Genomic DNA, 25,666 nt, shown 5'->3' with positions numbered 1-25,666 from the left:
TCCACTTGCAGCAGTTCAGGCTGGAACGTGCTCTCCTGTCACACTCTGTCTTCTCCAAGTGCGAGGGAGTTTTGTCTAGTAAGAGATAATTAAAGACATGGCAGTGCCACTTGCTAGGATTTCACTCTTTCTCTTTTACTTCTTATAAAAGAAGAAACTTCAGTTTAAAGATTAGATTTTTTCCCCCCTTTTCTAAAGCTGGGTATACCAACTGGCATCGGCTGTATTAAAATCAGGAGAAACCTCAATCAAAAAGCCTCTCTCGGAAGGCAGGCTTTCTTGTTAATATGCACCAACATGAAAGGCTTTCTTTTCATCCTATACAACTACAGTGTGTGTAAATTGCAGGGGGCTCATTGGCATAAATCTCGCCTGCGACCTCTGAGGTAAACTGGATTTACATTACTTTCTGACAAGAATTAAATGAAGGCCTTGTGGATATATGAACAGCCTTCTAGGCTGCAACAGATGGGCATGAATGTGCTCCCTAGGAAAACTATCAGTGACATCTGTGTCCTCCAAATTCTGGTGGTCTCAGCCAATTAACGGGGGTGGGGGGGAGAAGGGGGGAAAGGGTGGGGGTTGGGAGGCCACAGCACAACCCCCAGCCAAAACCCAGGCAGAAGTGTTTGTGTTTGGAGATGGGATCAGGCTGGCCTGCAGCAGCGAGGTTAGCACTTTATTGTTATCATTCAAATGGAGAATGTGGCTTACAAGCTATTTGTATACCACTGCGAGGATAATATGATTTTTCTCATTTGACTGGAGGAGAAGGCCCTCTCTTGCAGCTGATATCATATTTCAGTGCATTCTCTTTGAGATGGGTATTTACTTTTGTCTCTTCCGAGGCAGGCTGAGGGTGTTGCTGTCTGCCAGTTTCTGTAGTGCATTCATGAGTCACAAAGCAGGTGAACTCTAAGACGACACAGAGATCTTTCCCCAAAACATTCTCCTTCATAGTCTACTTCTTTCTTTCTTCAAAATGGCATTTACTGATTTCACCAAAAATTAAAAAATAATCAAAATCAAGGTTTTCTAGTTAAAACGAAGTCAAGAGAAATGACATCAGATATCTTGAATGAAGTGGTGGAGGAGTCCTTCAAAGGATACGATGAACCGTGAACCCCACTGTCTGAATTTACCAGGTCTCAGCACGTCAGTTCCCTTGTGTTTAATGTACAGGCAGGAGGAAAACCGGAGAAACCAGGACAGAAGATAAGATTCCTCTCTGGCCCCTCTCCTTTGCTGCAATCTCTTGGCCCACTTGCTTGGACTGTGTAGGGCAGGAGACCAGGACTGGGGAGCTGAAGGAATGGAAGGGGAGAGGAGAACTAACATTTACTTGTTCTGTACCAGGAGGAATCAGGAGAGGTGTATGTAGGTATTCCAGGTCCCATGTATTCTGGGCCCCAGCAATAAGAGCAGAGGCTTTGGATCTAAAGTATCTAAGTCTGAATTCTAGTTCTAACATTTACTGGAATATGAGAGAATGGGCAAGTTACTTAATGTCTTTGTGTCTCACTTTCTCATCTGTAAAATTGAGCTAACAATTGTATCTACCTCTTAGCAAGGACAAAAGTACATGACATATAGAAAATGCTGGCTGTTTTTGTCCAGAGTTTACTACTGTGGATTGAAGGCCCATGGATAGAGTCCTAGACCTCTAAACTAGTTTGGCAAAATGAAAGGCATTGTGTCATACTAGCTTTTGAAAATTCAGAGAAGTAATTTTTCAAAAGAAGCAATTGTCATTGCTTTTAGGAGCCTGAGGTCATGCTTTAAAATTACATATTTTCTTTAATATATAAGATTTTGAAATTCTTTGCTAAAATAGTAAATATCAAAAGCATCTAGATCATTCTAAATTATAAAGTAGACTATCAAGAGGCAAGTAACATAACATTTAGACCAAAAAAATGAAATTAAGGTGTTTATTTTCACCTCCTTTTCCTAATTGCAGGAGTGGAAATGAGTAGCTTGTTCTGTCCTAAATTGGTTATTACATGTGAAGTTTTAGGAGACAGTGGTTAATCATGATAGTTTGGATGTAAACTGTACACCCCTTTGTCCTAGGTGTTGTTTAAAACATAGTAATTCCACACAACCATTGTGTACAACAGCAACAACAACAGAAGGAGGACAAGTGGACCTTCTAAACAAGTGGCCTACTGTCTAAGCCATAAATGCTCATAGTGCTATTTTTAAAGTACATTTTCACATAGGAATTCTTATTCTCTTCTTCTCTGTATGATTTTTTTAATGATTCAATTCTAAGAACTTTGGCAAGCTAAGTTTCAGCACAATGTAAGCTTGTTTCTAGAGGAAGTCAAATTGTTGGTCAACAAAGAAGCCTCTTGCTCATTCTCCACAGAACTCCCATGCTGGCTGGAGAAACCTGTGGCCTCAAAGGTGAGGGTGAAAGCAACTGTAGGCACAATTTTTGCACAAGCTATAACTTTATTATGCTGTAATACCAAATGTAATTTTATCTTATTCTGTTGGCACCGATATCATTATGTTGAGCAATAAATAGAAGAGAAGCCTTTGTCCACACAGGGATTCAGAAAAGAATCAACACTAAACAAAAGCACCTGTTGTTTCGTTCTTGTAATGACCTCAGAAGTGACCAGTTGGCTGCATTCACCCCACACTCCTCCTTAGGCTTTGCCCAACACTACCATCTCACACATCATTATTGGACGTAAAAGGAGAATAATTGAGGAGAAGATCAATAAATTTAAAAGCTCTTTAAAAAAAGACATAATGAATTTGGTACAGCACATATTTTTAGATCAAAGATGCCTTTGAAGTGACAAAACCCTAATCTATATACTACTGAAGCACTTCCTTTCTCTCCCAAACTGCTTGTTGTCAAATAAAATGGAAGTTAAGGAAATTATCTTTATCTGAAAATGGCCAAAAGAAGCCATCACCTAATGACAGCCTTGTCACAAGCGACAATTGGGGAAATTGTCAGGAAGGCAAGGCCTAACAAGCAGCAGAGTGGGCTTGCTGTTTGCACTAATCTGGCCATGCAGCCCCCACACACAATCCCAGTCAGCTTGCTGTGTGAAACAGCTAAGGCTTTGTCAGCGTTAACAGGGACTGGAAAGAACACGCTTTCATGAATATGTATTACCATCCCTCTATGTCTACAGAGACAAACCCTTCAAAACTGAGATATAAAACACACACGCACACAGACACACACACCACCGACCAACAAAAACCAAGAGAACCTAAGCTACTCGGTTGAGTGTAGTGAAATGCTAGTAACTAAGCACCCAGTTCCATGTGTTTGCTGGGATCTTTATTTCCCAGCAATTGAGATAAAATCTTTAGGGGGCTTTCAATCTTTGGGAACCACGTGCGTGAATTCAAAGATGCTACACATCATTACATGGATTGCAAATCACACATCTTACAGTGAATTCACTTTCTTAATACCAAATGTGTTCTGAAATTCTAATACTACATTGAAAATAACTTTTATATCTTAACTAAGTGCATGTGCAGTTTTAAAAAACTGATAAAATCTCATACCAACTTCCTATGAAGTAGTAAAAGCACTATGTGGAAAATTATGAAGATGTAGCATTTCCCAACATTGAGTAGAAGGACATTGCTCAGGCACAAAGTGGAAGTCACAAATAAGAAATTTTAAGGTGAAAAGGGTTGAGGGGGGAATCTACACTGTAAGCCCTTTGTAATCTTAATAATAGAGTTTAAGAAAATCCATATTATGTGTATTTTTTTCTTCAGAGATAAATGATTTTACATCCACCCAAGGGCATAGATCTAGTAAGATATTTTTGAATGACTGAAATTAGTTTTTCTACTAACATTGAAATTTAATTTAAGTATAAATATGTATGTGTATGCATTTAACTTCACTTTTTTAAGAAGCAGATACATAGGACAGAAAAGTATAAGGTTATTTCTTTTTTACTTTTTTCTGATGTAATAAAGTTTGGTTTCCCACCGTGCAAGAGACAAAGCTCAGTTTTGAAGGTTTTCTATATTACGCAATGTTTGCCGTAGACATTTACATTTCATTAGCATATTCTGCTCTACATGAAATCCAGCATTGAATGCTCCCAGCGCGCTAAAGCTAATCCTCTTTAAAGAGCTACAGGCTATATTACATGTGGCCACAGCAGCAGTCTTGCCATCGCTGCATCACTTTGAAGACGATGAACAGAGTTCTCTTGTGTGTCTGTCCATACCCAGACTCATAAACCACTGCTTTCTGTGCTGTGAAATCCTTCTGTTTTCATCAGGAAGAATAACAAGGAGGCCGAAATCCAAGTTACCATTCTGAAAGCTGGACTGCACTTGAAAAGACGATATTATGCTGATTTCACTTTTTCCTAAGTGTCCATCCACAATCTTTTCAACTAAGATTAAAATGAACTATATCCAAGTATTTTTGGTCCTTTGATTAGGATCAAGTGCTAACCACACCTTCTGTCTAGGGAATCTGATCCTGGATAATCAAGAGAAAGAGACTCAGTGATGTCACAGTTTTGCAGGGCAGCATTAAACATTTAGATGCAGTAATTTCCAGGTAGCTCACTTTTTCATAGACAAAGACGACTCAGCTGACTATATCCAACTGAGCCGCCAATAGATGATGCAGTGATTCAGTTTCAACAAAGTATGGCAAACTAAAAATCATACAACATTGCAGAAAATGTATTTTTTTAGTTAAAACAAAGGAAAATTAGTGAAGTCTGTATTCTATTGATGACATTCCCTTAACAATGCTTAAATTATTTTTTAAAAGAAAAGTGCTATATTATAAAGAAGACGGATTTTGTTTTTCTTATCTTGTAGTTAACTAATTTATAAACAAATAATTGGTTTATAAATTATTTGTAATTTTGAAAATAATTATTGTGTAAAAATTGCTATTGAAGATGTCTGTTATATTATCTAATGTTATTTTACTTAAAGCCCCACATAGTAAATTGTCCTATGATTTCAAAGCAAGAGACACTTTGATGTTCATGCCAAAGAAATATATTTCTTCTTATTTGATTATGGACACCTGAAACTCATCGTATTATCCCTTTTTGCTTTTACTCCCAGGAAACTCAGAGCCAGGATTTGTGCTCAGATCCAGGGTTGTCCCTCATTTGGATAACCTTGTACAAACTATCTAACCCACACCTTTCATTATTTGGTCTATCTTCTTTACCCTTGACTTAAGAGTTCTGGACACACCTGTGTCTCTCATTGTGGGTAATTTCAAATATTTTTGAAGATGCATGCAGAGTAAAGAACATTTCTCAGTAGTGCTTCTTATTTAAAGTAGCCATTTTCTTCACAAGCATATGCTAGAGAGGCTTTACAGCACGGTGGAAGAACTCTGAGTTTGGGGTTAAATAGGCTTGCCTACTACGTAGCAGGTAGTTTTTGCCTGCTCTCCTGAGGTGACCATGAGGTAGGTGACCAGTTATAATTGTATCTCTGTTCCTGTGAACCACTTTGGCACTTTCAGAAATTAAATGAAAACTTTGCTACGAGTTGTCATGCCATCTTCCTTTAATGCTGGCAATATCTATATTCAGGCTGAAATTTATTTATAGTTAATGTAATTCTCTGCTTGTTCTTACATTCCACTCACTTCCAAGGTAAAACATACTCTGAAAGACCTTATGATTTTATTTGCAGGCTTCCAGACACTAGCAAATACCTTTCCCAAGTGGTATGCATTTTTCTATGCCTGCACCACTTTGAAACTTATTAAGGATCTTTTCTGTGGGCTTTTCCTTTTATCCGTTATATATATTTTTTTCTGATTGTCTGTTTAGTATCACTTTCTAATTTAAACAAGGTAGAAAAAAAGTATAGGCTTTTCCTCTTATCCCTTATATATATTTTTTCTGATTGTCTGTTTAGTATCACTTTCTAATTTAAACAAGGTAGAAAAAAAGTATAGAAAAAAACTCTATACTTTTTGGGTAGATTTACAATTATTCAAGGTATTTTACTCAAAAACAGTTTTCCTAGGGGAAAAAACATTGAGTATGAATGCACTTAAAAATTAAAATGACGGCCAGGAGTGGTGACTCACGCCTGAATCCTAGCACTTGGGGAGGCCAAAGTGGGTGGATCACCTGAAGTCAGGAGTTCGAGACTGGCCTGGCCAACATGGCGAAACCCCGTCTCTACTAAAAATACAAAAATTAGCTGGGCATGGTGGCATGTGTCTGTAATCCCAGCTACTCAGGAAGCTGAGGCAGGAGAATGGCTCGAACGTGGGAGGCAGAGGTTTCAGTGGGCCGAGATCATGCCATTGCACTCCAGCCTGGGCGACAGAGTGATACTCCCTCTCAAAAGAAAAATGACATAAAATAGTTTATTAATCAAAATTATTTAAAAAGTTATTAGCAAACCATTCAGCTTTTATGCAAAATAAACATATATTTAAACTTATTACTGAACATCTCTGAAAATTCACAGTATAGTAGGCTTAAGAGATGCTTCACAAATCCTCAAAAGGAAAAAATTATTTGACCACAACTCATAAAAACTCTAAATTATTAATTTAAAATTAAATTTTTTTATTGAGCCACTTGGAAATTTCTTCCTTTCCTTTCCTTTCCTTTCATTTCCTTTTCTTTCTAAAAACACAGTCTTACTCTGTTGCCTAGGCTGGAATGGAGTGGCATGATTGTAGCTCACTGTGGCCTCTAACTCCTGGCTCAAATGATCCTCCCACTTCAGCCTCCCAAGTAGCTAGGACTACAGGCATGTGCCACCATGCCTGGCTCATTTTTATTTAAAAAAATTTTTTTGTAGAGATGGAGTCTCACTACTGTTGCCCAGGCTGTCTCAAAGTCCTGACCTCAAGCAATTCTCTTGCCTCAGCCTCCCAAAGTGCTGGGCTTACAAGTTTGAGTCACTGCACCCAGCCCAACACTTGGAAGTTTCAATAGCACTCAGAAACCATCTTATTGTCATTTTCCAATACATTTCCAGACTTAATGCCACCAAAACTATGTTTAGATGAAAATTTATAGCTTTATAATCTTTAATAATCAAAGTGAAGAAGTATAAAACGTGCTTTTATTTTAAAGAAGTAAAAAGAGAGACAAACTAAAACTTGGGAAGTTGGGGGAATGCATAAACACATTTTTTTTAAAAATAATGATTTATAAAAAGTAGATAAATTAAAAAATCTAGTTGTTTAAAAAGTCAGTAAAGTGGCTTTCAGGAAAATCTAATGAAAAAAAGGACTCTTTTCAGAATGGGAAAAGGAATAAAAACACTATTATGATTAAGACTTTAGAAGTATAATAAACTATGATGTACAAATCCGATTTTAAAACATGAAAACTTATATGAACTACATTTTCTAGAATAATTTTTAATAGATGATTAAAACTGGTTGAAGAAAAAAACAATTTCTAGTTAAAAATAAGTCGAAAAATTTGTCTATTATTTCCAAGAATGGTACCAGATTCAGATGTGGTTGTAGTCTATTTCCACCAAATTCTTTGGAAATACGTAATTTCTAGGATATTTAGATTATATAGCTAATAGAAAAATATAAAAGACATTCCTAGTTCATTTTATAAGGCCAGCATAACATTATTATTAATACCTGACCAAGACCATGAACAAAAAAGATAACTATAGAAGAAGCTGTTGTTGCCCATCCATAGCTCCAAAATATTAACTGCCAAGTACATATTTAATAAGAAATGGATTCAAGCTATTTAAGAGGGAAGAAAACTTTAATTATACACTTAAAATGGTTAAATTTTATGATATGTGACTCATACTTCCATAAAGATGTTAAAAATTATATTCAGCTAAATTTCATTCATTAATTTTTGGATCTCTATTTACAGAAGAGGCAAATGACCCAAAGAGATTGAGCAACTTGCTTACAGTTGAAGCTTTTTTTTTAAACAGGAAAATTAATATTTCCAAATGTAGTTTCTGTAGGTCTGTCTTCCCTGGATTCAACACTAAGTGACATCTGTCTGAATCTCATTTTACCCACTATTTTAATGAATCTACTTTCCATTGCCCAGGGTACTTCCTCATCTATCTCCACTGTGTGTGGCTGCTCATTTGATTACTTTTCTGCTGGGATCACTAGGTCTAAAAAGAGCAAGTGAAAACCTACACTTTGATTCATTCCCCTGTTCACTCATTCATTCAGATAGTCAACAAATATTTATTGGGTACCTACTATGTGCCAGACACTATTCTAGGCACTGGGGATATAGCAGTAAACAAAAGTAGATTTAATCGTTTTGAGAGGTAGACTCCAGCCAAGGGCATGGATTGGTTGGTTGGTTGGTTGGTTGGTTTTACGTTCGTTTATTTTTTCAGAATGCAAAGCCCCATGAAAGATTCATGACAGAGGACTTACATGCTATAAAAAATAAGCACTTCCCATATCCATTCAGATTGGATAAAGATCCCAAGAACTCAATGGATGAATCAGAGCTGTTGAACTGTGATCCCTCTGTGAAAGCCCTGCACCTGTCCTCCTCAGGAGAAGTCCAAGAAAGCCAAGAATTAATGAGGAAGACCCTTTATTACTGGAATCTGCTTAGATTTAACTAGGTCAAGCTTTCCCTTATTCAGAAGAAATGGCATTTTGAGATAGAGATTATACTGTCATTGAAAAATATAAAGAGTTATATTTTTGCCTCCAGATTATGTGGCTTGAATATATTGTATCCATTATGCAGGTCTCTCAAAGCTGGTACTCAGAAACTCACCTCACACAGATATTAGTCCCTGTCCCGCCACATACCCTCAAACAGGATTCCAGTGAGTTTGTTCATTTCTATCCCAAGATGGCTCCAGCTTCTACTTCCTGCTAAGAACATCCAATACTACAAGAGGACAGGAATCCAACCACCCTCCCACAAAGGCATTCATATCTACCTTTTGCAAAATGAAAAGAACCTTGATCATCTGGCTTATCTTGTTCTTTAGAAAAGACTACAGCTCAATGATTAGAATCACAATAAGCGCCCAAAAGCAAATGATTGCATTTCCCTGACTCAAAAAGAATCTTTTTTTTTTTTTTTTTTTTTTTTTTTTTTTTTTTTTAAGACAGATTTTCACTCTTGTTGCCCAGGCTGGAGGCTGGAGTGCAATGGCCCGATCTCGACTCACCGCAACCTCCGCCTCCCGGATTCAAGCGATTCTCCTGCCTCAGCCTCCCAAGTGCCTGGGATTACAGGCACATGCCACCATGCCTGGCTAGTTTGTATTCTTAGTAGAGATGGGGTTTCTCCATGTTGGTTAGGCTGGTCTCAAACTCCTGACCTCAGGTGGTCCGCCCGCCTTGGCCTCCCAAAGTGCTGGGATTATGGGCATAAGCCACCATGCCCTGTCTAGAAAAGGATCTTAACATAGGTACTGTGAACCCCTGGAATGTGGTAGTTTGGCAAAAGCTAATCCAAGACCCTTGTTATCCAATTTTCCTTTCTGGCTCTAGCAGTAACTGTATATGAGCAACAGTGATCATACAAAACAAAGTAGCCCAGGATTTTTTTCTCATCCAGCTTCCAGCAGAATAATTAGATCCAAAAGAATCCTATAGCACAAGGATTTGGGTCCAACATTAGAAGAGCCTCTGAGTTACCTAATTTAAAATAATAGGTAAAATTCCTCCTTATCGTGACTTTCCCCTATATCCCCTGGGATATATATGCCCTACTAATATGCTAAGATTCCTATATAAGAACTAAGCTTTAAAACTGCCTTAAAACTTTAAAACCACCTTAAAATTTGATATCCCCATAGTATACACTATCCTAAACAATATTGTTTAGATTCTTGCCGTATTAACATGGCCCTGAACAAAGCTTCATTTATTGGCAGTATGGACAGGGAAAACCGCTTTTCTTTTCTTTTTTTTGAGACAGAGTCTTGCTCTGTCACCCAGGCTGGAGTGCAGTGGTGAAATCTTGGCTCACTGCAATCTCCACCTCCCAGGTTCAAGCGATTCTTATGGCTCAGCCTCCCAAGTAGCTAGGACTACAGGCACATGCCACCACACCTGGCTAATTTTTGTATTTTTAATAGAATGGGGTTTCACCATGTTGGCCAGGTTGGTCTGGAACTCTTGACCTCAAGTGATCTGCCCGCCTTGGCTTCCCAAAGTGCTGGGATTACAGGCGTGAGCCACTGAGCCTGGCCTGGAAAACTGTTTTTCTTCAGGAAATTTGTGATATGCATCTAAAGCAGTGCTTAGAGGGAAATTTGTTCTGTATCTTGATGAGGGTGTTTGTTACACAGTACTATACATTTGTTAAAATTATAAAATAAAGAACAAACAATACATCAATGTTGCTCTATGTTAAGTTAAAAAATAAAATAAATAAAAATAAAGCCTATTTATGCTGTTTACCAAAAGAAAAAAAAAATGAAAACCAAAACCAAAAACAAACAAACAAAAAACAAAAGGAAAAGAAAAAGCATTAAGAAGCTTTGTGCTTCTCTTAGAGAGGCTGTGGGGCAGAAGGTCTAAATATCAGAAGGAGAGTCTAACCAAGTTATACCTACTTGAGAATGGGCTTACACACCAATAGAATTGTAGATTTTTTTTCAAATTTATGTCAACAGAAACTAGTGGAATATGTGTGAAAATGGATTCTTAAGTGCTAAATGAAGGAAGAAGAAAGGAATATGGCTCCTTTGGGTCAAACATTAATGTGGGTTCATCTACCAGAGACTCTGGTAAATGCGCTAGTTCTGGTAGGTGAGATTGGTTATGACATTTGTTTCAGTTGGTTGGCTGGTACCTGGACTCAGTGGTGGCCTACACTAAAGGAAGTCAAGCTGTTAGAAATTAGTATAATGTGGGTGAAGATACACAGATACTTAGAAATATTAGAATGGATTTGTGAGGGTGATCTGCTCACTCAACCCTGTAGCGTATCACTCCTAATTATGTTCCAGGGATAGTCCTAGTAACAAGGCATTGCAAAACATATTAGTGAGAAAGCACACATCACTAAAAAGCACGATGGCAACTATACTTTGTAATCTGGGAATGAAAGTAGAAATGTGCTCCATGATATACTCTCTTTAGAATTGAGAGGATATTGGAGAGGCATAAACCAAGAGGCAAGGTGGGCATAATTATGCAGGGCCAGATCAGTAATCAGAATGGTTTGACCTGCAAGGACCTTTAGCTTCAGCTTTAATACATGGGCAGTACACTAAGGTTTTACTTCATCTATGCATTATAATTGAAAATCCTAAGCCTAGCAAATAGAAGTGTGGCTTGAGGGACCACAGTCTCATAGTCTCTTACTTCCCAGAACTGAGTTGGTTCATAGACCCAAAGCTCCTTCCATGAAATGGAGACCGGGAACCCTTGAAGCCAAGTTCTTTAAACTGCATCAAAAGGCTTCCTTTTAGCATTCCCCAAAGTGATGCAGTAATTCACTAGGGTAAATGTACAATGGAGAAACTAAAATAGTTAGAAGTTTTAGGGATTATTGGAATTGTCTCTGAGCTACAGTTAACTCCAGGGACATATAATACCACTACAGTCCAACAATCAGAAGAAAAGCTTAAGAGGGTTGGGTGAGAAATGGAATATTGGACAAAATCTATCTCAGTGTGTTCATTCTGGGTCCAAGCATTCATCCTGTATTTATTTTCCAAGTTCCTATATGTAGAATTAGAGAAGACCTTACTCAGCAAGTGGTAGAATTCCTACATTGGCTCCCTGACTGTACTGTGTCATAACCTAGTATTCAGGGACCTTGATCATTTCACCGTTTCACAGGACATTGACCATGGCTATGTAATTGATGGCAACCAGTCAATGAATCTGCTGAGCATAAATTAGCAAATACACAAGATGCCTTGGTAAGACATATATGTGACTAAGGATAAGAGAAAAATTCCATAAAAGTTCAGAGATCTACTAACTCATTGATGTTTCTGGGGGTCTAGAGATCTGGAGTATATTGAGATATCCCCTTCAAATTGTGAAAGTCAATTTGCTGTACCTTCTTGCGTCCAGTTCTAGGAAGAAAGAGGCACAAATATTTGGTGGACTTTCAGTATTATACAGGCAAATTAACTGGTATTCTTCCTTCCTCCTTATTGATAAACCATAGGCTTTATATTTAAGGAAGGTCCCAAACAAAATAATATTCTTTTGCCAGTTCAGTTTAAAGAATAAACCTCTCTTGCCACTTAGCCCTTGGGACTGTAGAGTGAGTGACTGTGGCAAATCAGGATACCATATTGATCCTATGGAACTCCTGAATAAGATAATCATAGTACAGACCCCAGACTTGAGGGTAAAGTCATACCTCTTTGGCAAATAGCTATTTTCCTTGAGAAACCTCACCTAGTGGTTATTTGGTACTGGTAGAGACTGAGTGTCTAGACATAGGAAATCAACTGATTATGTATGAGACCCGAGCTGCCCATCTGAATCAGATGCGACTTGATTGACCTATTTGAAAATGTGGATGTGCACAGCAGCTCTCCATAATCAAGTTGAAGAGGCATATACAAGATCAGACTTCACAACTGCTAAAGGCATAAGAAAGTTTCATGAGCAAGTGGCTCAAACTCTCCTACTAGTCTTGCTGTGATGCCACGTCTCCTTAGACGCACATATACGGTGCAATGGGAATTTCTCTATGGACAGGATAGAAAATGTCCAAGGCTGATTTACTGATGTTTATGCATAATACACTGTCATACGTAAACTGATACAGCATTGGAGCTCTCCTCACTGTCAGCCATGAGAAACAAGTGAGAAGATAAATCCTCCCAATAAACAGACTTTGAGTGGTACCTCAAATTGTATACTTTGCCTGCAAGGAAAGATAATCACAGTGCAATTCAAAGACAGAGCTGAAAGGCTGGGTTAGATGATGAGAAAATTGAAGGGAACAAGATTGAAGGATGATGACAAGGAGGTTTAGAGTAGAGATATACGTATGGATATGGATGGACCTCTCAGAATGGGTTTATGATATCAGGATACTTGTGCCCCATGTAAATGTCCACCAAAGTGCTCCCACTGCAGAAGACACCCTCTCAATAATCAGCTGGCAAAAGACCAGTACCGCACATGTCCATTTTCCTGTCTCTCTACTCTCACTATTGTTCCTCAATGAGTTCAAGAACAAAGTGGCCATGGTGACAAAGATGAAGGTTATGCATGGACTCAACCACATGAAGTTCCCCTTACCACAGCAAACCTGGCTACCACCACTATTGAATGCTTGAAACGCCGGCATAGTGAGCCCTCCATTCAGCTCTAAACCTGAGGGATGAGGATGGAACAGCTCACCTCCTGTTGGCTGATCATAATGAACCTCTTTCATCATGGAGTTGTAGCAATTTTTCTCCCTGGAATGGACACGTGTTCTGGATGTAGGTTTGGCTCCCTTGCCATGCTTCTCTTAGCAATACCGTCTGTGGACTTACTGAAAGCTTAATTCACCCACATTAGTCCATACAACACTGCCTCTGGCCAAGGATGCTACAGGGCAGGGCATTCCCACAGGATTCATCGGTCATACCATAACCCTGGAGCAGCTGGCCTTATAGAGCAAAGCAATAATCTATTACACATTCTGTTTTCGAGCCAGCTGGAAGACATAAGGCATGGGTACTGGTATAGAGAAAATAGTATATGCTCTGAATCAATAACCAATATATGGTCTTGTTTCACCCAAGGACAGGCCACATGGGTCCAGGAATCAAAGGGAAGAAGTAGGAGCAGAACCTCTCACATCACTGGGAGTACTAGATTTAGTAGATTATAACTCTAGCCTTTTAACCAGTTGCAAAAACAAGGACCATTGCCAATATTCATATTTCCCTGTTTGTGTGGTAGTGCATATGTTCGTACCTTAACCCATTTCCTTTTTCCCCTCTCCCTGTTGTCTATTAATTTATACAGGCTACACTGGTGGTGATTATCTTTATAGTTTAGTCTGCAAATGACATGTAGGTACTTTTATAAAACTGCTGCCAAATGTCTCCTTTCTCTTATATAAGTGTCCATGCAATAAATTCTTCTCAGAATTAAGTTCCAAAAATAAATCTGCATTTACAGAGGAACTTATATACACCCCTTTACTAACTGAAGAAAGCTGTACAAATCCAGCTTGTTCCTCTTTTGACTTGGTTGTCTGGAAGCTCAGAACTTTCTGTAAGCTCTACTGTATGATTCATTCAACACAGGTTTCCAGGACCCAGTTTGCTTTCTTCGTTTATTCTAAATGGTTTCTAATCACCATTTTTCAATTTAACTTTTCCTTACATTGGATTTTTGTACATTTTAGTAGTGCATGTCACTTCAATTCCTTTTCATATGTGCTTAAGTAAATACGTAAGTAAGTAAATAAACTGTGCCTTTAGTGAAGTAGATTGTGGCTTCCCCTTAGCAGCTCAGTCACACAGTAGCCTGTTCATTCGACCAGTATTTATTGAGTACTTACCATGTACAGACATGACAGGCCTATACCCCCCTATCCTTGTGCGTGTCTTCATGTTCTTGACCATTGCTGTGATTTCATGTCAGATGCCCCATTGTCAACCTCATGAGCAATGCCATGGGGTAATGTATTGCTGCTCTTATTTGGACTGTCTTCCAGAGCCTATTTCTGATTGTTCCTCACTCCCATCCCTTAAAGTCTGCCTTCTACTAATGAGTGCCTTTAGATCCAAATCCACCCTTAGATAACATCTTATAATTTCTGAATTCTCTGATAACTTTTATACTTTCATATTTGAGGTTAACTGCAACCTCATGGCTTTTAGGAGCTACCCCAAAACCAAAATGGCCTCATCCTGAGAGCCAAGGGCTTTCTTTGTTTTGAAATAAAGAAGTGAAATATGTGGGGCTGGGCAGGGGTAATGTTCTCAGTGAATACAAACATTGTAGTTTCTAGAAAGATGTGTTCTTCACGGGCAACAGTGAACTAGCATTTCAGTTATAAGTCAGTCTCTTCAGAGTTTGATTGGTAAAAATAAATGGATTGGACTGGACACAATCTACTCAGCTTTTCTCTTTTTCTATTGTTTAGGAATAATGTTTGTCTAATATGGGTACAATTCTCTGTAAGTGCCTGGATTATTTTTCTCTTTTTCTCTCCTAAACTGATTTTTCCTCCTTCCTGCCTTCTTGTTCTTCCCAAGCACGTATATTTATTCTTTCATTCATTCAACATTTTCGTAAGTACCTACTATATGCCAGTGCTTCACAATGTGAAGGGTAAAGGGATGAAAATGGCAGTTTCTGGACTCCAGAAGCACACATTTGTGGGGAGGCCAATGTGTAGAAAATGATTACAGCCTTGTGATAAATGACAGAGCAGAGGCACTGTGGAAGCCTAGTGATGTCCCTTCACCTGACCCACAAGCTGCGAGGCTCTCTGGGGATAATGACCCTGCTTTATAATGCAGCACAAGGTCATCAATCTATCATGCTGGGTGAGATGCTGGGCTCTTTCACAGCTGAAAGAATCCACAAAACATCCCAGGCCACTGCATGAGCAGGCACAGTTTTGGCAGTCACACTAATTTTCCCACAAATCCACATATATGCAATTGTGAACTGGGACAGTAAAACTAGTACTCCAAAGTAGAATTTTAAGGAAAAAAGATTCATATTTCTCATGTAAGGCACAGAGATCACACAAAAGTATTAAGGAGCTTTCTTAGGAGTCCTGAATGCCCAGTGTGGCACTCCAGAAGTCTCTGTCAGCCAGTGAAATGATGTCAATAAAGGATGGTAATTGGTCCCTAAAGGATTGCCTTGGGCAGTGTGAAGAACAAATACTCAACAATGGCAACAAGCAGCAAGGGAGGGTACAATTATTTATCTAGATCAAAAGATGTGGATACTTTGGACATATAGGATGTAGTCAGATAATTAAGTAGTGTTATGTATGCATTTCCGTACCCCCCCCCCAAGAGACTTCCAGGAAAGCTATTTACCTTCCCCATTTGATACTGCTTGCTCTTGTATCAGTGACTAGCAGCCAGTGTGAACAGAGCCAAAATGTTTCTACCAGCAGCTAATGCAGTCTAATCCCGCAACAGTGGGCATGACTGCGAGTGGGCTCTTGTTCACAGACAGAAGGAACCTGGTGTGTCAGCAAAGAATCTTTGGGCCTATGTTCATAAAGAGAACTTATTAATGTATCGACTTTACTTAGTCCTCTCATCAACAAAACAAAAACCACTGCTTTCTTTTTTAGGCATTGCTTAATATTCCCCCTATCCAAGTTCGCCATCTACAGGTCATATCATTTACAAATTGCTTTTAAGGTCTTCAGAAGACTGTATATGAGAATTCACGTGTGCCTCCTATTCAGGGAGTTGATACTAATTCTTGATTGATGCCACAACTGATAACTATTACTGCGTAACTACTGTCTTGTTAGATACTGACTGCACTCTTCTTTTACATTACCACTCAGGGATTTAGGGTTAAGAGGTAATAGTGAAAAAGAGCTATTAAGTATATGTTTTAGTGCCATATTTCTTAACTTGTTAGAAAAATTCACTCTTTTTTGTTAACATGAAAGTATCACACTTTTGGCCGGGCCTGGTGGCTCACAGCTGTAATCCCAGTGCTTTGGGAGGCCAAGGCAGGAGGATCACCTGATGCCAGGAATTTGAGACCAGCCTAGGCAACATTGTTTGTAGAGATCCCATCTCTACAAAAAAAATTTTAAAAAATTATCAGGGCTCGGTTGTACACACCTGTAGTCCTGGCTAGTACAGAGGCTGAGGTCGGGGGGATCCCTTAAGCCTAGGAGTTCAAGGTTATAGTGAGCTATGATAACACTGCCACACTCTAGCCTGGGTGACAGAGTGAATGAAACCCTGTCTCTTCAAAAATCAAAACAAAAACACTCTTCACTGATGTTTTTATTACAAAAGTACTAACAATCCTAACAATACCCACCATTTACTGAGCACTTAGCTTGCTATCAACTTACATATGTTTATTACTTATGCCAAATTTATGAAGCCTTATTATTCTCATTTTGTGGATGAGAAATCTGAGGCTACAAGAGGTGATGCAGTTTATTAAAGATCACAGAGCTTGTCAGTAAGTTGCAGAGTTGGTGTTGGAATGCAGATCTGTCTCCCTTCAAATCTGCACTGTGAACAAATTCACCACACTGTCTCTGAATATTTTATTTTTCTATATTTCAAACCTAGAAAGACTGCCTATGGCTTTTCAACTACCCTCTCCCCCTCACTTTGAAATACACTCTCCTGGGCAGGGGGCGTCTCCCTACTGCTTCACTGAGTGGGAAAGAATGACCCTTCTTGATCTACTGCACAGTGACTGAGGGTACAGGCAGAAATGCAGAGAAACCTCCTGCACCACCACGTTAGTCCAGCAGCGTTCCAGAAGTCCAAGGTGAAACTGTAATGCACTCCTCCTCTTCCTGGAGCTTAACTTCGCAAGTGCCTCCTGATCAGACCTCTATTCATTTGGAGTCCTCCCTATGGGCGCTAAATGAATCCCTGTTCAATCAACAATGCCTAGGTTTATGTACACAGAGGGGCTAAGGCCTGCTCTGCAAAAGCATCCTCAGGTTGGAGTTTCTGTCACATTTTTCTTCGGAGGTTGCCTTTTAAGAAGACCATTAGGAAATTAAAGACACCCAAACTAGTTTTGGCATAAACGGGAATGTATTGATGGACATGAGGATGGGAAATGCAGACAGTCCTCATGTGGGATTAGAACAAGGAAATGGAAAGCTGTTAGTGGAAGCCTGCCTCTCTTTCTTTCTCTCTCTCCACAGTCTGATTTATTCATTCCATTAAGACTTGAATGCCTACTATGTGTCAGGCACCATGCTAGGTAGGTGGGGCAAGAGTACCTACAGATGGAAATGAAACAGACAAGGTCTGCTTCATTTCTCTCTGTAGACCATCTTTATCTGATCTATTTACGATGGCTTTGCATGACCTCTCGACTCCAGCATTTAACAGAAACTAACTCAGTTGCAGCGTCCTTAGTTTAAAGATAAAATCTTAGCACAACGCATGGCTTGTTCCTTCCAGCATTTAATCAGGTATACAACAAAGGGGCTTGTAGCAGGGAGGTTTGCATGGACAATCTCAAAAATAAATTATGTAAAAATGGGATGTTGGGAAGGAGAAACTGACGGGTGAAAGAAATGATGATCATCTCTACTGCAAAGACTTTCAAAGATAAAGGGATGATGAAGGTTTCCATAAACTTGAGGAAAGAAGGGGAAAGAGACCTAGGAAGGCCAGGCACTCATACTGAGGTAGGAAAGGCTTTGATGGCTCAGCCAGAGACACCAGTTTGAGGCTCACACAGCCTCTCACCTGGGGCCTTAGGGAAGCCTGGGTGAAATCCCTTGGGAGGGTAGAAGGGAGAGGAGAGAAGAAGGGAATTATAAACCTTAAAAACAAGGCCTTCCCTGGAGTGCCTGAAAAACTCATAGTTGCTTAAAAACTCAAATCATTTAAGTTGCCTGAAACATTTGCGAACCCTGGAGGCAATCAATCTCCAATTATGAGAGCAGCAGATGGAGAGCAGTGATACTACAGCAGTGGCTCATGAAGACTGGAAGGCATCCAGGAAAAAGGGGGGCAGGGAGGCTAAAAGTTGAGATGTGTGATAACAAAACTCTGTATGATTGCCCCTTAAGTTTTATAGACACGAGGGCTACTGTGGTCCGGAGAAGGAGTATTGACAGTTATCAATGTAAATGTGAACTCTACTCACCAGTCTGGACTTTGAATTTGAATGTCCTAAATATGCCTCAAGTCCTTCACTTCTAATACCATCACAAAATATGTCAGCTTAATTCCTGCCCTTCAAGGGAATCTTGAGACGATATGATATTTCATTTACTTAACTATATGTTTCTAAGGAACTGTTTAAGTCTGACCAAATTTATTCATATGATCTACTTTGATTTGTAGTTCAATTTACAATTTTGGGGAAAAAAATCATGGCTGGTAAATGGGAATAGTGTCTAAAGTTTTCAAAGAAATTTGGTACGTGCCAAAAGGCTGCATATATAAAGAGCTGTGATTACATAATGCTGATTTAGGGAGATAGGTGCATTACCTTAGATTATTTGAACTTAATCAGTGATTACTTTGTATAGTGAGTCCTAGATTAATTTTCCATGAAGTAATGTGCTTAGATATTTTATTATAAAGCCAAGTAGCCTACAATATCTTAGCTTTTGTTATTCTTCTGATTTTTCGTCCTTATCAGGTCTGAAATTTGAAACTGTTCCCTCAAGGGATTCACTCTATTTGCCCTGACTTTTTTTTTTTGGTTTCTCAGTGACTCTCCTTCTTCTCATTAATTAATTAATTTGCTTCAACAAATATTTATGAACCCCTCTGATGTTCCAGGGTAACTACAATTCTTACTTTCACAGAATATTTTTGGGACAGACAATCTACCACAAGCTCTGGGCATCTCTGCAAGTTCTTGCAGTGTGTGTCAAGAATGAGAGATCAGGCCGGGTGCAGTAGCTAACACCTGTAATTCCAACATTTTGGGAGGCTGAGGCAGGATGATCATTTGAAGCCATGAGTTTGAAACCAGCCTGGGCACATAGCGAGAACCTTATATAAAATAAAAACAAAAATAAAAATATTAGCCTATAGTGGTGGCACATACCTGTAGTATTAGCTACTCAGGATGCTGAGAGGGAGGATTTTTTGTGTCCAAGAGTTTGAAGTCGCAGTGAATTATGATTGTGCCACTGCACTCCATCCAGGGCAATAGAGTTAGACCTTGTCTGAAAAAACAAAAACAAAACAAAACAAAACAAACAAACAAACAAACAAAAAACGTCATGCCGACCTCTCCTTACCTGGGAATTTATTAGAATTTGCACCATCTTTGAGGAATGAGGTCATGTCTCTCACTGGGACAAAGAGCAGGATTTTTTTTTTTTTTTTTTTCTGAGATGGAGTCTTGCTCTTTCACCCAGGCTGGAGTGCAGTGGCATGATCTCGGCTCACTGCAAGCTCTGCCTCCCAGGTTCACGCCATTCTCCTGCCTCAGCCTCCCAAGTAGCTGGGACTACAGGCGCCTGCCACCATGCCCAGCTAATTTTTTGTATTTTTAGTAGAGACGGGGTTTCACTGTGTTAGCCAGGATGGTCTCGATCTCCTGACATCGTGATCCGCCTGCCTTGGCCTCCCAAAGTGCTGGGATTACAGGCGTGAGCAACCACGCCTGGCCAAGAGCAGGCTTTTTATAAAAGCAGTGGGCTCCCTAAGCCCAGTGTTCCTTGGCTGCAATAGAGACAAACCCACTGACTGCATGCACAGCATCCACTGGCCCACTCACTACTACTCCAGTGGACTTGGAGGACATGAGGAGCAGATGTCAGCATGATGTCCATGCTGCTTGATGTACTATGGGTACTAAAACCTTTTGTCTCTGACTCAGGAGTTTCATGTCTTCTGCCAAAATCCATGAAATAACAGGCTAGCTCGTTAGCTTATAAGGAGAGTAGAAGCAAATTACAGACCCTGACAAACTTAATATTTTCCAAGAATTGCATCACTCCTAGATGAGCCTCTCACAGAGTAAAATTTTATGTAATTTCCTAAATATTCATCTTAACTGAAATAGGATAAAGGCAGAAATGGCAACTTTATTTGACATACTTTTTTTTGTGTGTTCTATGTTGTTCAAAATGTATAGCCTGCGTATTACCAATTCCATGCTCTTCAAAAAAAATCAAATTCTTAAAGATTAAGATTTGTGGCAATTTTCTTCCAATAATGCAAATTAACCAAAATTTTCTGGATACCCTATGTGTCAGGATCTGTAAGGCAATATAAGGATGAATTAGACACAGTTCTAGAATTTTAGGGCTCAGGGTTTACTAGAGATGACAGGCAAATACGTCTGAAATAAAAGACTGAATCTGCTCAGATACAGTTAAATTCCAAGCAAAGAATGGGCAAAGAATGATTGTGATTTGTAGTTTAATTTACCATTTTGAGGAAAAAAATGATTTTTTATTCAGGGAAAGGAGGTTTAGTTAAGTTATGCTTTGTTTAGAAGACCGACTAGGACATTGAAAGATGGGTAGGACTCCAGCCAGTGGAAGTGAAAGGGGTAGGGTCTGAGGAGCAGGCGTGGATGGCGGTGTGAAGAGATGCACATCAGACAGATGTGGTGAGATGTGGGGCACAGCAAGAGCAAAGACACAGAGGGACCTTGTAGAAAGTGACTGGGGTCAGCAGGAAGTGCATGTTCTCAGGGGTGGCTGTGGCTTGGCTGATGACTGACACAGACTTTAATCAAGTTTAGGTGCTCAGGGAGGCATGGGGCATTTTAACACTTTACATTGGCAAAGTACTTTATTGCTGTATAGCAACTACTCAAATACTATTTAGTAATGTTATTTCCATGAATCTGTTAATTTTACCTTATCTATTTTATTTATTTTTAAAGGAAATAAATGACATAAATGGGTATTAAGAACTTAAGTTGTTCTTGAGTCCTATTTCAATTTCGCTTAATTTCCCCTTTTTGATTTGAGGCCAAACTCATTGGTCTGGGGCCCTGTGGTAGATTGTTTCCTATTTTTTGTTTTTCTCCATTGTAACTAATGAATTAATTATGCAGCTTTGTTTAATATCTGTCTTCCTCACTATAATTTAAACTCCAAGAAGGCAGGAAATGAGTTTGTTTTGTTCCCTTCTATAACCTCAGTACCTTGAATAACTCCTAGCACATAGTAGGTGCTCAAAAAATATTTGTTGTTGTTAAATGTTTATAAAAGCAGATGCAAGCTAAATCCGGGTAACCTATCTTGTTGATTAATCCTATGCATTGCTTACTGTTGATACGTTGGGAATATTTCTTTTTATTTCAGGGATATCTGTAGTGTTCAAAGAAGGTAAGATGCCTTTTGTCATCTCTAAAGTATTAAATTCTCTGCCTACACTCTTGAAGTGACAAGAACAACATGCTTAATTTTAATTCGTACTCTTGTCTCTTTGAAATAAGGTAAAATTTTTAGAATATCTCTTAATGTTGATTCTTATCAGTCTTACCAGAAATTTCCACAAAATTTGCTTTATAAGTACATTATCAGATTATCTGAAAATTCTGTGACAATGTTTATGTCAAAGCTTCTGGACCATAAAATAAGCCAATCTGGGTGTTAATGAGGATGACAACACCAACAAATGTTTGCTGTTATTCACATCAACTCCCATCTTGACGGTTTTCTGCAATTTCTGACAGTAAGGTGGTTCTTCTTTCTAGTGCCTCACTGCCGCCCTCTACTGGTGGCACTTATCAGTACAGGTATAGGCAATTTCACTTTTAACTATTTTGTTTATGCTTATTAATGAAAACAAATGTGACACTTTACAGAACAGAACAGGTCTAAATAAATTATAAGACTTAGTAATGGCCTGTAAAAATGGAAAATTTTGTGGAACATTAAAATAGCAGTGCATATTATGCAACTGACAAATACTCATATTTGAATTTCATTTCAGTAAAGATCCATTAATCTTTTTGAATTTTGTCTTAGGAAAAAACTCACTAATCCACTGTCCCGAAATCTATGATGTTTCAATATAGCAATGATTAAAATTATAGTTGTATGCAAATACATGGAAATTAAATAACTTGCTCCTGAATGATTGTTGGGTCAACAATAAAATCAAGGTGGAAATTTAAAAATTCTTTGAATAGAATGATAACAGTGACACAACCTACAAAACCTCTGGGATACAGCAAAGGCAGTGCTAAGAGGAAAGTTCATAGCATTAAATACCTGCATGAAAACGTCTGAAAGAACACAAATAGACAATCTAAGGTCATACTAAAAGGAGCTAGAGAAACAAGAACAAACCAAACTCAAACCCAGCAGAAGAAAAGAAATAACAAAGATCAGAGCAGAACTAAATGAAATTGAAACAAAAAATACAAAAGATAAATGAAATGAAAAGCTGGTTCTTTGAAAAGTTAAATAAAATTGATAGACCATTAGTGAGATTAACCAAGAAAAGAAAAGAGAAGATTCAAATAAGCTCAATTAGAAAAGAAACGGGTGATATTGGCTGGGCGCGGTGGCTCACGCCTGTAATCCTAGCACTTTGGGAGGCCTAGGCGGGAGGATCATGAGGTCAGGAGGTCGAGACCATCCTGGCTAACACGATGAAACCCCGTCTCTAGTGAAAACGCAAAAAAATTAGCCGGGTGTGGTGGCAGGCACCTGTAGTCCCAGCTACTGGGGAGGCTGAGGCAGAAGAATAGCATGAACCTGGGAGGTGGAGCTTGCAGTGAGCCGAGATCATGCCACTGCAATCCAGCCTGGGCGACAGAGCCAGACTCTGTATCAAAAAAAAAAAAAAAAAAAGAAGAAACAGGTGATATTACAACCAATATCACAGAAATACAAAAGATCATTCAAGGCTACTGAAAACCTTTACACACATGAACTAGAAGACCTAGAGGAGATTAATAACTTCCTGGAAATATACAACCCTCCTAGATTAAAGCAGGAAGAAATAGAAACTGTGAACAGACCAATAACAAGGAGTGAAATTGAAATGGTAACTAAAAAGCTACCAACAAAAAAAGTTCAGGACCAGATGAACTCACAGTTGAATTATATCAGACATTTAAAGAAGAATAGTACCAATCCTATTGAAACTATTCCAAAAGATAAACAGAAAATCCTCCCTAAATCATTCTATAAAGTCAATATCATCCTAACATCAAAACCAGGAAAAGACATAACAAAAAAAAGGAAACTACAGGCCAATATTCCTGAAGAACATAGATGCGAAAATCCTGAACAAAATACTAGCTAACAGAATCCAACAGCATATAAAAAAGATAATCGACCATGATAAAGTGGGTTTCATACCAGGGATGCAGGGATAGTTTAACATCTGCAAGGCAATAAATGTGATACACCACATAAACAGAATTAAAAATAAAAATCACATGATCATATCAATAGATGCAGAAAAAGCATTTGACAAAATCCAGCATCTCTTTATAATTAAAACTCTCAACAAAATTGGCATAGAAGGGGCATAACATAAGGTAATAAAAGTCGTTTGTGACAAACCTATAGTCAACATCATACTGAATGGGGAAAAGTTGAAAATATTCCCCCTGAGAACTGGAACAAGACAAGGATGCCCACTTTCACAACTTCTATTCAACATAGCAGTGGAAGTCCTAGCCAGAGCAATCAGATAAGAGAAAGAAAGAAAGGGCATCCAATTTGGTAATGAGGAAGTCAAACTGTGACTGTTTGCTGATGACATGATCGTATACCTAGAAAACCCTAAGGACTCATCCAAAAAGCTCCTAGAACTGGTAAATGAATTAAGTAAAGTTTCAGGATACAAAATGAATGTACACAAATCAGTAGCTCTGCTATACATCAACAGTGACCAAGCTGAGATTCAAATCAAGAACTCAACCGCTTTTAAAATAGCTGCAAAAAAATAAAATACTTAGGAATATACTTAACCAAGGAGGTGAAAAACCTCTACAAGGAAAACTACAAAATACTGCTGAAAGAAATGATAGATGACACAAACAAATGGAAACACATCCCATGCTCATGGATGGATAGAATCAATATTGTGAAAATAACCACACTGCCAAAAGCAATCTACAAATTCAATGCAATTCCCATCAAAGTACCACCACCATTTTTCACAGAATTAGAAAAAATAATTCTAAAATTCATATGGAACCAGAAAAGAGCCAGCATAGACAAAGCAAGACTAAGAAACAGAACAAATCTGTAGGCATCACACTTCCTGACTATAAGGCCATAGTCACCAAAACAGCATGGTATTGGTGTAAAAATAGACACGTAGTCATTTTAGAATGACTAAATATATAAGAGAAATACTGTTAATGCAAAAGAGCCTTATCTATTAAATGCTCCATGGGTCCATAACTTGCAAACAATGCTGGTTCTGAACATGTACATGATACCAAAGTCTTTGGTCATGTTCTCTTGTCTTCTTCTTTACTCTCAGCACACACCCTATAGGCAACAAAGCTGCCAACCTCACCTCATAAATATGGTCTTTGCTTCTCAGTCTCTCTTCTTGCTGCCTGTTTCAGACTTTCTCCCTGTTTAGTTTGGACCACTAGCCTCCAGGCTGGTCTTCCTGCCACTTGTCTCTTTCCCAGTTCCCATTCTTTATGCTTCATCTGCTGCCCAGATAGGTTCTTAGAAAGCAGAACTGACTGTGTTACTTTCCTACTTAGAAACTCCTGGCTCATTGTTGCCTATAGGATGAAATCCAAACTCCTGAACTTGCATGGAGGGTCCAAGTTGCCATGCTCAGCACTACCTGCTGTCAATGTAGCTTCTGCCACTGTGAACTTGCCCTTAGTACTCTGGAATGGTGTCCCTAGGACTCTGTTTTCAACTGTATGGCAGAGTCTAACATCATGCTCTGTCACAATTCAGTTACTTAACTGTCTCCCAGTAGACTGTGACTTCTGTGGGTGACCACAGTGTCTCATTCATTTTTTTCATCTCAGCGTCTCATGCTGTGACTAGCACACTGTAGAAGCTGTGTGAATGCACACATAAATGAATGAATGAATGTTCCTCTCCCCATTTTTATCTAATAAACTCATCAGTTTTCAAGTCTT

At 38.8% G+C, this 25,666-nt stretch overlaps 1 protein-coding gene across 10 annotated transcripts in view; it reads right to left on the bottom strand.

Moving 5' to 3' along the window:
- Window positions 1-25,666, bottom strand: part of ALPK1 (alpha kinase 1) — a 157,508-nt gene that overhangs the window by 110,655 nt on the left and 21,187 nt on the right. Inside the window, exon 3 of one of the 10 annotated variants that reach the window (XM_054554328.1) lies at window positions 19,667-19,787. The exons of the other annotated variants lie outside the window; for them this stretch is intronic. The gene's annotated coding sequence lies outside the window, so the exon portion shown is untranslated. The remainder of the gene's footprint in view (window positions 1-19,666; window positions 19,788-25,666) is intronic. 10 annotated transcript variants of the gene reach the window in all.

The sequence above is a fragment of the Pongo abelii genome, chromosome 3, assembly GCF_028885655.2.
Source record: "Pongo abelii isolate AG06213 chromosome 3, NHGRI_mPonAbe1-v2.0_pri, whole genome shotgun sequence".
NCBI classification, from domain to species: Eukaryota; Metazoa; Chordata; class Mammalia; order Primates; family Hominidae; genus Pongo; species Pongo abelii.
Note: the sequence above shows the minus strand (reverse complement) of the source record. Positions and strands in the feature narration are given on the sequence as shown.